Raw genomic sequence first — 14,031 nt, forward strand, 5'->3', positions numbered from 1 at the left:
AAAGATGGGGTTAAGGAGTGTTCCACCCAATTGCCAATTTTTCTAAAGGAGTTTTTAATACCTAGGAATAATTCTACAGTTTCAAACGGGTGTGGTTATGTAGGGCAGCTAATGATTTGTGTGTGTGTGTGTGTGTGTGTGTGTGTGTGTGTATTTTCCTTTCAGGCTATGACTATATTTCCATCTCTTTATGTTTTGTTTTGATTTTGCTCCCTTGTGGAGGAGGACTTGGGAAGACTGTGAACAGAATGGGGGAGGAGGTTTTGATGGCATTTTCCCAAAACATTTGCTTTCATGGCAAGAAAGACTCCACAGGCTAGTTCACTCTGGGGATGAACAATTTTGAGGTTCCACACTCTAGGAAGCATCACGCATTGGTGCGGAGCACTGATTTCCTGAGAAATGCGTCAGTGACTATGAGTTTCTCCTAGGACTTCCTGTCACCACAACTTTGTACCTTTAACCTGAAAGGATGGATATTGGATAAAGGAGAAATGACCTCAGTGGAGTTGACAAGGAAATGCTCACTCTCTTCCATCCTGAACCTCTAATACTTGTCCAGTCAGTGTGTACTGGGAAGAAGTTTGAGTAAGGCACTATTGCAGGAGTTGCGACACACAGTGGGCAAAGGAAACAAAATCCCTGCTTTTTAAAGGGGGCTGTGTGTGTGCATGCATGTGTATGTGTGTAAATAGTAAATAGAACTTTTGGTAAAGTAAGAATTTTGGCTAAAACTAAGAACTTCGGTGTGTGGTACTTAAACACATATTTCAGATTTCATAAAGTAATTAGGTTGCCCTTTAACATTTGCTTTGAACTTTCCACCTCAATTTTTAATGAGATTACAATCTTTTCACAGCTTGATAAGTACAGGCACCAGACAAAGAAATGAAATCATGACTGGCCAGTCAGAGCTCTCCAGAAAATGTGACTTTTCAGTATTCAAAATCAAATCTAATAATATGGCTTGAAACAATTTCTAAAGTATGTTTGCATTTGTGAGAAAATCATTCTTAGTAAAAGTTAATAAAGAAAATTATTACTCTCAAAAATGATTGCTTGTGTTTTGGAGTTGATTTTCCATCAACAGACAAATGCTTGGATGTGTCTTTTAACTTGATAATGTATTGCTCATAGATGAAATGAATTAAAAAAACCAAAGGATTGTAACAAGTGCCATATGAAGGAAATGGTATCTATAGCAACATAAGATAAAAGTGCATTTCTTGAAATCTCCAAGCTCCATGGAATATTTTTAATGGAGAGAAGCCTCTGAAGGGACGAAAAATTGACTGGCATTTCAAAAGATGTGTTGAAGTCCTGTATGATTCATGTCATGGCCAATCTTCATGGTTAACTTGATGGGATCTGGAACCACCTAGGGGATGAGCCCCTTGGTGAGTCTCTGTGGGATTTCAAAGCAATTTAAAACAAATGTGGGAAGACACACCATGAATCTGGTGAGCCACTATCCCATGGGCTGAGGGTCTAGGGTGAATATAAAAGAGGAAATGAGGCATTGGCACTCCATTCCTAATTACAGATTTATTGCACAGTCACCTTACACTCCTGTTGCCTGGCCTTCCTGCCACACAGGACTGTGTGCCCTCAAACTGTGAGCCAGGATGAGCTGTCCTCTCCTCGGTGGCTTTCCTCACATACTGGACAGCTAACATACACAGGAAGCATACTGTTCTATACCCCAGGAGTGACCCAATCATGGAAGCTTACTCTCAAGAGGTGAATCAGAACTATCAACAGTCTAAGTAGAACTCAGACTAGAATGATCAAATATTCAAGATGTCACAAAAGATTGTAAAACTACCTTCCATTTATTTCATGGTCTCTGGAAACATTTCTACAATTTTCCTCATCAGTCTACTTCATTGGGGAAAAATCTTCATTTTTACTAATTGCTTTTAAATGTCTGGCATGATCCATCATATTCATTCTTGGTTTTCTCTGTTTGCAGGGAAAAGGATAATACAGTCGATTGTAATTCTCTATAAAATCCCTCATAAGCTGTAAATTCTGAAAATCCTTAAGCTACAATGAGACTATTTTACTTGCTAACTTCACACACAAACACACCATCCCATTACACCAAGACTTTAAGAGCAGAAAACATAATCGCAAGGCAAATAATGAAACAGGTCCCATTTATGAAAAAATCAAACATATCATATGCAAGAACTATTATTTTCACTTGTGACTGGTAGCCTTTCCAAGATTTGAAGTGAGCTCCCTGGCAGACAGTGCAAGGGTAACAAATTGGATAACTTACTTATATACTGTTTTTTAAAATCTGAACATAAAAAAAAGCATGCTGTTTTCTATAGATAAGTTTTCCTCATTTAAATTCTAGAACTATTTTTCACAGAGGGTGAGTTAAATTATATCATGAGTACCATCCAACATGCTGAAGCATATTCCAATCAGCTAATGAACCGACTCCATAAAAGCCAACGACCGATATTAAGACACAATTTAATGTAGGCAGTTGAACAGGAATCAGATCCTTATAATATGAATTCATGGCACAAAATATGATTAACCAAACATGATTACCTTCTGTGTACTCTCAAATTACTCTCGTGTAAGCACTAGAAGTTTCTGTATACCTGACAATTTTAGTTTGTCAGAAGAAAATCTCAGGGAATGTTTTTTATACTCTTGATTGGCTTTATATGTTTTGGGACTAAGCAACTAAGAGGGCTTCCCGTTCACTGGAAAGATGAGGCTGCAAGCTGGCATGGGCCTCCTTGTGTCTGGTAAGAGCCACTGAACGGAGAACAGGGGTCAGCCAGCCCAGGCTTCCTTAGAGGATAGCATGGGGTGGAGTAGACCTTGAGTGAGGCCTGCACAGCACCACAGAACAGAGGAACATGGTTGCTGGGGGAATTTCCTTTAAATGTAGAGAAAATTTGACCAATTATTTTAGTGAATTCAGGCTAGCAAAAATGCAGTTCTGGTAAAGGTGTGGAAAACCAGGGGGAAAGGGTCAAGCAGGTGTAAAAGACAGACTTTAAGAACCAATGTTACCTAATTAGAATTTTCAAAAGTAAGCGTCAGTACTAGCTGGTCCCAAAAGAGCTTTCCCTTAGGGTTCTGTTATAGGGTGAAGCAAAGTCAGGGTGTTTTTTATTTTCCTTATAATTTCATTTCTCTTTTAATTCAGCTCTCTTAATCTTCTTAGAACTGTACGAACAATTGTTTGCCAATAGCAGTTTAATGTAAATATTCAAAATGCCAAGCCAAGCTGAGTTTGACCATGGAGACCTGCCCTCAGCTTACTAGTTCTGAGGGTTTTCTCGGAGGCATCTGTTCTTGTGAGGAACCCATCGTTTGCAACCAGTAAGCAAGCAAGTACTCAAGGCACTGAAATTTATTTTGCATCAATCCATTTATAATTCTAAAGGTGAAAACCAGCCATTTCCTTTTATCTTGATGTTGGTATTTAGAGCATGTGTGAGTATTTACTTCCACGGAGGCAGGGAGTTTAAAGCGAGGTGGGAAGTCGAACATGTCTTTGATGAGTTTGATTTGGTGGAAGTGGGTGACCAGGATGAAGGTCAACAGTTTGTCACATGGGTGCATTCCAACTTAAACTTTTACAGAGGGAAAGAAAAGAATCTGTTCAACAAACAGCATGTTAGAAAAGCAGTGACAAGGAAGTTGACCTTTTGACACCTCAAAGGGGCTTTACTGAATGCATTGTGGGTACATTTCCAGGGTGAGGAAAATACGGGACACAACAAAGCTTTTTGACCTTCTGGTCTGTCAAGTCATCCAGGGAAGGGCCAGCAGATCCAGATATCGGTTAAGCAGTGTGGCCACTAAATGAGGGAATTCTATACAGATAACTTGCTTATTAAGTGATTGTTTAACATAATATGAAGTTAAGCAACACAGCAGATACTTTGATTGTAATTTTTTATACAGTTGTAAATCAACAGAAATAATTCTAATCTGCTTCATAAAGGGAAGAAACATGTTCCTAGGTTGTGTGTTTTCTTATTAAAAACATGACTTTTGTCAGGCTCATGGTGAGGATTCATTTTATTTGGTAATAATAAAGCTGAAAGAGATTTAAGAATCAGACTACTGTCAAACATGGGAGAACATGTTTGTGCTTCAAGGAACACCGAGAATGTTCGGGTAGAGGCAGTTCTCCAGGATATGTCAACGGCTCAGAGCACTGAGGTCTCCTCGCTGGGCACAGAACATTCGGTGCCAGTGAGGGCACAAAACACCAGCTGAGATGCCTCTTACTAAAAGAGGCAGGGGAGAAACTCCCAAACTCCTTTCTTTCTGAAAAGTTCCATTTGTTTTGGGGTAATTCAAAGTCCAGGGTCTGATACCTTCATGTCTACTCTGTGAGGATGTTATAAAGAAATAGAGTCTGTAGCTACAGAAATCCTGATGCCTCAAATCAGGGAAATGATGCCCACGATCCAGGTAGCTGCTAAGTGTGTGAGGTGAGATGTGACGGTCCAACATCAGCTGGAAGCCTAATTCTTACTCAAACAAATGGCTCATTTGGTTGTTTAGATCTTGGAAACTTTTTGAATGTTGAAATTTCTTGAACTGAAAATAATTTTTTCCATACACTATATTCTGATTTCATTTTTCCTTCTCCCTTCTCCCACCCAGTTCCTTTCCATCTCTCCTCCCATCTGGATTCACAGCCTTTCTGTCCCTGCTTAGAAAAAAAGCAGGTAACTAGGCAGTGGTGGTGCACAACTTTACGCCCAGCACTTGGAAGGCAGAAGCAGGCAGATCTCTGTGAGTTTGAGACCAGCGTGGTCTACAAGAGCTAGTTCTAGCACAGGCTGCAAAGCTACAGAGAGAAACTATGTCTTGAAAAATTGAAAGAGAGAAAGAAACAAAGAAAAGAAAGCAAACAGGTAACTGAAAAACATAGCAAAATAAAATACAATAAAAGAAAACACATTGAATAAGAGAAAGCCACCAAACAAGCCAGCCACAAGACACATACAGATGTAGAGACACACACATTTGCACACACAAGAATCCCATAAAAAGACAAAACCAGAAGTCATAATGTATACAATGCATATGTAAGGTTAAAATATGCCCTGACAGCATGGTGAGACAAAGAGCCTCCAAGATGCCGCTGAGTTTGTTTCATGTCGGCCATCTACTGCTGGGCATGGGGCCCTATTCTTGAGAGTGGTTATGTCCCCAGTAAGAAGGGATGGGGGCATGTGTCCCCTTGTCTTTTCAGCTCTTAGACTCCAAACGGTCCAGACCTATGCAGGCCCTGTGTATACTGCTGCCTGAGTCTCTGTGAGTCTCTATGTGCATCAGCCCTGTTGTGTGTAGAAGGCCTGGATTCCCGGTGTCCCTTACCCCCTGTGGCTCTTCTACTCTTTCCACCTTCAGTTCTGCACAGTTGCCTGGGCCAGCCAGGGGCATGGGGTTGATGGAGACACCCTCTTTATTTTGACTGAGTGTTCCACAGTCTCTGTTTTCCATCTTGGTTTTATAGTTGTTCTTTGGGCTCACTTGCCTTAACTCCGCAACAGGCTGTGGCAGAATTGCCCAATCCATTCTTGTCTTCCTTGCGGTCACTCAGGCTGATTCCCACACAGCCTCATTCTTCTGGGCTCTTCTCTAGCTGTCTTTTCCCATCTCTACCCTTACCATGAGCCAGGAAGGGTAGAGCTTGGCTCGGCTCTGCAGGCCCTCATTTTCCCTGTAGATGGCAGCACTGAGCAGGACATTGGATTCTGTCCTGGCACTGAGACTTGCAGGGACAGCTGCTGAAGCCTGGGATAGAAGCCTTTTCTGAAATAGGCACTTGAGTGCAGCACTTTTCTTTCTTTCTTTCTTTCTTTCTTTCTTTCTTTCTTTCTTTCTTTCTTTCTTTCTTTCTCCCTCCTTCCTCCCTCCCTCCCTCCCTCCCTCCCTCCCTCCCTCCCTCCTTCCTTCCTTCCTTTCTTCCTTCCTTCCTTCCTTCCTGTCTTTCTACCATAGGTTGGCATGGAATCCTTGGGGCTCTGCACACTGGATCATGTGTGTGCATAGTGTGGAGGGTGGAAAAATGGAAGATGAGTAGCAGGAAAACAGGGACTCTGGCAGGTGTGGCTAAATGGGCCAATCCTGCGCTTACATGGCTTCTGGGCTATGCTTCCCAGAAGTGAAAAGTCTCTATCCGTTTATGATGTCTTAATGGAATTTCTTGTTATTTGATGCTGTAAATAACGAAGGTGATTAATATCTGACCTCATCTAGAGCATGGCACTACCTTCCTCACAGCAAGTCACATAATAAAGGTCACCTAGTAGGCTTTCTGTGGTGACGTTCTCTCTGTTCTGGTAATTTATCTGCCTTGGTTTTGTTCTTAAATGTCTTTCTTTGGGGCTCCTAGGATGATTTCTCACTGATCCCCCACCCCCCATTCTCCATCTTTCTAGAATCCTCATTATTCCCCCAGTAAAGGACCAAGACCCTGTCACTCTTTCTCTCAAATTATTTAACATATGTGTACCGTTGGGAGATGGGAACAAAGTTCAGACTTCTTCATGGTATAAAAGGTGCTGTATGAGCTACATCTTGTCAAGCTTCCTATCATAAAACTTTCTTCTTAGACACTCTTTAACTGGCTCCTACTCACCTTTTGGGAAAGTGAGACAAAGGAAAGAAGATGGGCTGGCTGGAGTGGCCAGCTGACAACCTCCTCATGTCACTTCAGTACCTGGTACATAACTATCTCAGGATAGTCTTTGTAACTCCATTTCATCCCCAATCCACACACCCCTTGAAGACAGGGGTCATGCTTTATTTATTTTCAAGTCATGGCACCCTGTTAATTTACTAACATTAGGTAGAGGGGGCACTAAACATAAGCACACTCACCCCCCACCATCCCCACCATCTCTCTAAACAGTAGAGTGATAAAGGTATCCTGTATCTCTGTGGCGTCCACCTGGAGCTAACAATGCTGTCATGGCAGGCTGAGATCAATAAGACAATAATCAGGATCTTATCAAAGAGATTAGAGTAAATTGTTTTTTTTATTTGTACTTGTTTTGGAAAAAATCATTCAGGAATTATTGATAAATGGTCTCTTAGAAGTCATAAATTGTGCTAAATAATGATCAAAGTATGAGTCGTTCGATAGTTCAGTCCATAAAGAAGCAGACTGTGTCTATTTCATGCCTAGGACTTTTGCTTTGCACCCTTTTCTAGGAGAAGGTTAAGTGCATGTATTTCCTTGTGAATTCTTTTGAGAAATATATAAAATAAATACGAGATCCAATGATCCAAAGGTCAAGACAATGCAATTTTCCTTCCCATTTACAAGGAGAAAATATGATTTAGGTTAAGGGTGTACCACAGTGCTCACAGGAATATGGCAGCCTTGATCTATGCTCTCTTTATGTGGAAATAATTTATGACTGTCTCTGTAATTTACAAATGGATTCATTACAGGACCCTCTGGGCATATGTGCTCTGAATTAGTTAAAGGCCTGATCCAATGACTGTATTGATAGCAAAGTCAAGTAAGAAAATGAGATTCTATAGAAGAAATTCCTTTGTGTATATCCTTCTGAGACCCTGCTTAGACCTAGACAAGCAGAAGGTATCTATGGTAGCTGAGTTTTTAACCACTTAGAAATTTAGATTCTAGCTTCTTTCCATGTGTAAAAAATGATGACAAATTGCCCAGATCAGGAGGGATGTATTTTGATAGAGGTAAACATATCTAACTCTATCTATCTATCTATCTATCTATCTATCTATCTATCTATCTATCTATCTATCTATCTACCTATCCTCTTTATGTATAAGAAAACCAGATAGGATCATCCATTGGTGAATATGGGCTCCAGGGCAGGACAACCTGGTTGAGAATCCTGTTATTACATCCAGCTGTGTGGCACTGGCTGAGTTTCTTGACCTCTCTGTGCTTTTCTCCCCATGTGGAGTAGATGAGAACGCCCATCCACAGAGTTGTCATGAGCATGCAAAGCCCCGCTGCTTATAAAACACTTAGGATGCTGCCCGGCACGCAGGAACGCAATGTAAGTGTTCGGTGGATAAACAGTAATTTGTATTCATCTCTTGAAGCGGTGCCAGCAAACGGATTTGAAGTGGATCTCCTTGAATTTATGCCACATCTCCATAAAAGGGCAACTAGGAGGAAATAAATAATGCAACTCGGAAAAAGAGGAAGTACCTTGCTTAAGAACTTAATTAGGTCAACACAGACCATTATCTCAAAGCTTTGGCTGAGCATTCTTTTTCTTTTGTAGTCAAGGGACCAACAATTAGAAGGAGGGAAATTCATTATTTTAATCAACAAGGAATGACACTAGACAAGAAAGAAAAGGAAAGGCTTTATGGGAGGAGCTGGCCAGGCTCTGTCCTCCAGGAGAGATTTGATACCTTTCTGGGGGGGGGGGGGTGGATGGTGCTATTTGTTTTTTGCTTTGTTTGTTTTGATTTTGCTTTTTTCGAAGTGGGAGAAATGCCTGTGCATCACTGATGTCTGAGAGGTAGTTTGTGCTTGGATAGGGTGTGGCTGTGGTTCAAAGGTGGATGGGATATGAAGACTAGTCCCACCCACAGTCATCCCTTATGGATTCAGACAAGTTGCAGTTTCGAGAGCTCCCTCTTTCTCTCTACGGAACCAGATTCACAGCGCTCAGCTCTGGGTACACCATGCTGGACACAGAATTCAAAACTCCAAAACTCAGCTCGGTTTTCCTAGCTGACAGCACTGGAGAGGGCTTTAGACTGAACAATGCTGCCTGCAGGAAAAGAAGCCAGCAAATCTATTGAGACCCTCTTGGGTGAGAATGAAGTTCTAGAAAAAGGGGAGGAGGGTGCGTGTTCTTTGTAAGAGGAGAGGGAGCCACACCTGACCTAAGCTCATCAAGACTGGCAGCGGAGTGTGACTTCCGGGCATGCCAGTGAGAAGATGAATATCTCACAGAATTTTCTCAGAGTAGGGGGTGCCAAATAACACATGGGGCTGAAAATGTCTCTGCTTCACCAACCTCTTCAGCCGCTGTTCTTCCCTAGAGATGTTCAAAGCATCTGTCTGTCTTTGAAGCACTTGTCTGTCCATGTGCATTCTACAGCAAATGAGGGGATTCTGTGGAAGTGTAACGCGCTTGCCTCCTTTAACCCTGTTCTGACTTGTTCAAGCCACATGACATTGTCTTAAGGGTCCTGGGTCTATACTTTACAGCTAATGACTAGAGGGTGTGGAGAGGCTTTTCATGATGATGGAGCTGAGAGCTGTGGGGGAGGAGGCAGTCAGAGAAGTAGAGAGGAAGGGCAAGCTCTGGAGGAACTTGCTGGCAAAGTCCTCGTCCCCACTATGTACGAAGGAATGCAAGAGTTCTTTGTGCTGGTGTAATAACATTTAGAACCCAATAGTGAACAGTTAGCTTTGGCAGTCTCCTTTCATACAAAGTGCTATCATTACTTCTCTATCATTACTGTATAGGACTCTATTCATCTACCATCACTGAGCATGTGGGTCCCAGACACATGTCAAAGGCACTGCTGAATCTAGTCCTGAAAACAAACCCATTAAGAATATCATGACATTTCTTTGTACATGAAAACCAAGGCCAGGAAGGTTAGGAAAATACAATAACTACAATATGGTTCAGATAGTGGCAGAGGGAGATTAAAGTCCCAAAGTCTGACTCCTGGGCCTGTGTTCCTAACTATATACATTCTTGTTTTTATCATGGACTCAGCACCACCACCAGGAGTAGATTGTATCACAAAGCCATATAATTCTACCAAGACTGTACAAAGAGAGGAGAGAGAGAAAAAAAGGGCAAGGGAGAGGGCAAGATAGACAGAGAGAGACACACAGAAAGACAGATAAGAAACAGAAAGGGACACACAGAGAGACATGCAGACATACAGACACATACATGCAGAGAGAACTGGTCAGTAACCTGTCACCTGGTGTATCAGATTGACTAAGAGTTAAGTAAATTATGGAACATGTGAGCGAATGGCTGGTACCAATTGTTAAAATGTCAGAAAAAGGCTTCAGCCTGGAAGACACTGAAGGGAGTCCTTACAGAACTAGAGAGATTTGCTTCTGAAGAGGTCAAATGCCATTTCAAATTGTCAGAGCCCTTTGGATCTGGAGGTGGCAAGGGAGTCTTTGTCTCTCTGCCCAGGAAACAGACACAGGCATATGGAGTGGGCTGGGCCCGCTGGAAGGCAGTCACAAGACAGAACCTACTTTTCTCCCATTTTGTACCAGGTCCGTTCTGCAGCTTCTGCCTTCCTCTCCCGTAGTCATTATCTTGTGTACAGTCTGTAGAATTTTTCCTGACTGCGTCGCGATGTTAGAAAGTCTCATTTGATGCTACTAAAAATTCAAGGGCCATCTAAATAGAAATTGCAATGTCTCACTAGGTTTAAAGAAACTCTGTCCCAGCTCAGGCAGCAGTGGTGGTGGTGGTGGTGGGGCTGTGTCTTTGACATCAGTCCTAAGCTTACTCACTCTTCAGATACTCCCCTCTCCTCGCACACATTCTGTGCTGTCTCTGCCTTGGGAGAAGGAACAGAGTACGGTCTAGCATCAGTGTTATTAGTTTTTGGACCTCTGGCTCAAGGGCAGGTGTGCAGTTTTATTGGGTCTCTGCCACTATCCCACCTACAGGGTCCTCCTGCACAGTTCTCATTGCTGACACACATGGTGCTTTCCCTAGTGGGCCTTCTCAGCTCCTGGGCTGCGCAGGGAGGCCTATAAGAGAATGGCCCATTGGAAATGACTCCAGTTTGGCATACTTTAGAAGTGTGCCCTGTGTAGCTCTGGGCGATGGGTAATTTAACTAACTCTGCCTTATGCTGATGTGTCCTGATACACAGAAGAACACTTCTCTGCTCTTGATGGGACCTGAGTTCCTCATATGTCAGCTTTGAGGCTACAGTGGAGACATAAGATAGTCCTTTGAATCTCTTGTTGTTTCAGGAGACCTATAATGAGATGGTTTATTTTTTATTTGCTCTATCCAATAAACCTTAGCCTCTAACAATAATAACAATAATTACATAATAAATAACAACAATTAGGGTCATTTTTCTGATCTTCTCTAGTCAACCTGTCCACTGCTAACAAAGATGTTAGGTGTCCTGGTGATGTGGGAGTCCCCTCTGTATGCTGTGAATATCATTGGTTAATAAAGGAACTGCTTTGGGCCTATAGTAGAGTTATAGGGGAACAGAGCTAGGTGGGGAAAACTAAACTGAATGATGGGAGAAAAGAGGCAGAGTCAGGGAGAAGCCATGTAGCCCAACCGGAGACAGACACCAGAACTTTCCCTGGTGAGCTGCAGCCTCATGGTGATACACAGATTAATGGAGATGGGTTAAGTTAAGATGTAAGAGGTAGCCAATAAGAAGCTAGAGTTAATGGGCCAAGCAGTGATTTAATTAATACAGTATCTGTGTGGTTATTTTGGGGCCGAGCAGCCGGGAACTAACTAGAGGCCTCCTATATCCTGGTTTGTTGCTCTAATTATTAACAGAGATACTGCTTTACTGTTGTTTGTTTTGAGAATTTGCTAGTGCACATTTTCTGATACATGATACAGGCTTTCTCCATGTGCTCCAGGTGACCCACAAGGACAGGGTGGCCCAATCACTCACCAACCAAGGATGCCCTTGTTTCTAGTCAAAATCTAAAGCAGTGATCCTCAGAGAGTAGTACATATTTCAATTACTAAACGGACACACACACACACACACACACACACACACACGTAGGGGGATACACAACATACCACGATAAACTACTTAATTAAGAATCTCTGGACCTGTGAATCTGCTTTGCCCACAGTGTCCCAAGCTTCTTGATGTTCCTAATTGGCTACAAGCCATTCCCTATTTACCTTAAATACTTGTCTGGATTATCTATAAGAATTGTGATTGCTAAGAAAACAGACAAAAGGTTTTGAAGAAGGAGGTACATTAATATCAAAAAGAAGTAACCCAATATCAAAACCTCTGTTATTTCCCTAACAATCACTGTAGTCTGTGTGCCCCCATATGTTATAATACTTGACAAAGGAGTGGCAACACATTTATTATATTTATTAGTGCCTGTTACTTACTTTCCTTCAAATTAACTTTTAACATACTAAAGTACTTATTATATATAACATAGAAGGAAGGTTTTCTGGCAGTGGCCTAAAGTCGTATCATTAACTCTGTCCTGAACACAGATAACAGCATGCAGCCAGTGTAGACAATGAACCCATGCTAACACAGCCTCATTCTCTTGAAGAGTATCAAATGATGTCACATGAAAGCTGACCTCTTGTGCGTTTTGTCTGACCCTCATGGCATCAGACGTTATTAGATCGGCGATGTTATTCTTACGTTGCAGGTGAAGATCCAGATATTCTCCATAGTGAAAAGCCTACCCAAGACTGAAACTCTAACCCAGTCCCAAACACTGCCCTCATTCTACCTCTTTGTACTTACAGGAAAGATCTGGGGTCAAGAGATCTTTTGTGATTTCAGCTCACCCCCATTTGGGTAGGAAGCAGGCCTGTCCTTTGTATCTGTGTTCCTTTAACAGCTGCCGTCATTCCGAAAGGCTGACCGAGGGAGTGATCGGACCTGATCAGGGGAGATTGATTTCAGCACAGCGCCCATGAATCAATGGCTCTTGCTGATGTGAACAGTAAAAAGTTTACGGATACGGAATTGGAAATGCAGGTGTGGACAAGCCCCGATGGTGAACACAGCATTGTCAGCCTTCATGAAGGGCTGCAGACTTCTCTCTTTTGACTTCATAAACAAAAATCAGACTCTTAACGGATGCTTCCCAAAGGGGAAGCCTCACAGCAGCAGGGGAGCTGGGGTGTGACTGACTACTGCTCTCTTATGGATATCCCTACATGAATAATTCTAGATGCACACAATTGCTAAATGTCCAGTGAAGCATGACATTCAGGAATTTTATGTATTCTGCTGCAATCAGTTACGATTCATTCCAATGATAAATCACTAAATGAAATATGATTAAAAGGAGATAGAACCATGTAACAGGGTGCCCACCATTGAAAATGATACTGTTCTTTGGAGTCTCAGGACTGACATGGGTTTGCTACCCTGAGGAATGGTATACCATTAGAATGGTATATAGAACTTTCTCGAAAACCTAAGGTGGATCATTTCCAGGCACTATTTGTGAAATCTAAGAACAAGGACTCGGGATGAATAAAAGGTGCTGTCTGGAGGGATCTTACACAGAGCCCTTTAAGGGACCTGCTCTTTCTCAGTTCTCTAGTGCAGTCTTTAAGGCTGGCACACTCTCCCGGCTTTGCATCACTAACCGCGGCTACCTTCCCACTGACCCCTGGCCTTGGGCTTCTCTATCAGATCCAGTTCTCAGGCTCTGGGCCCCCCTTTGACTGCTTGGCGACAGAGTTTTTGACCTTGGCTTATCTTGATGCAAGTGTTACTGAAGGCAAAGTTGGTGCTTATTTCTACAAGTTCAATGATGCACAGGTTTAAAGCACTCGTCTCTCCATGGCCACTAATAGTTATTGACCCTATGGTATATGTCAGAAGTAGACCATAAATGAGCACAGAGAGTATTACATGAACATAGATTCAGTATATTTTATACCACTGTAGTACTTTTACGTATGTATTTCAAAACAGGCTTATAGTTGATATGAAAAAACACAAACTATTGTAAGATGATTGAGTCTATTCATTCTGAGAAGTAATTATCTACTGATGGAATGAATGGTCTTCATTCAGATATCCCAAATTTGAAATATTCCAAATATTCTAAAATCAAAAACCTTTGGATTTCCAATGGGATTCTGTGAATGCCTGACCTCTTGTGACAGACCCTAGTCAAAGCAGAAATACTGCGTAAAAGCATTTCCCATTTGTGTGAGTAAGGTATCCGTGTAGCAGATGAATTCCGTGTTTACACGAGGCTCCTCTTCCAAACATAGCTCATTGTGGAAGCTCATTATATGTAAGCAAATATTCCCAAGT

The 14,031-nt window shown here is 42.0% G+C and overlaps 1 protein-coding gene across 9 annotated transcripts in view; it reads right to left on the bottom strand.

Annotated features, from left to right (window-relative positions):
• Positions 1-14,031, bottom strand: part of B3galt1 (beta-1,3-galactosyltransferase 1) — a 501,059-nt gene that overhangs the window by 63,576 nt on the left and 423,452 nt on the right. The window contains exon 1 of one of the 9 annotated variants that reach the window (XM_075984987.1): positions 12,496-12,517. The exons of 7 other annotated variants lie outside the window; for them this stretch is intronic. The gene's annotated coding sequence lies outside the window, so the exon portion shown is untranslated. Of the gene's footprint in view, positions 1-12,495; positions 12,518-12,605; positions 12,634-14,031 lie in introns of those variants that run through there. One more of the 9 variants, XR_012911782.1, reaches the window with a different exon arrangement.

Source organism: Microtus pennsylvanicus, chromosome 9, assembly GCF_037038515.1.
Source record: "Microtus pennsylvanicus isolate mMicPen1 chromosome 9, mMicPen1.hap1, whole genome shotgun sequence".
Lineage (NCBI taxonomy): Eukaryota > Metazoa > Chordata > Mammalia > Rodentia > Cricetidae > Microtus > Microtus pennsylvanicus.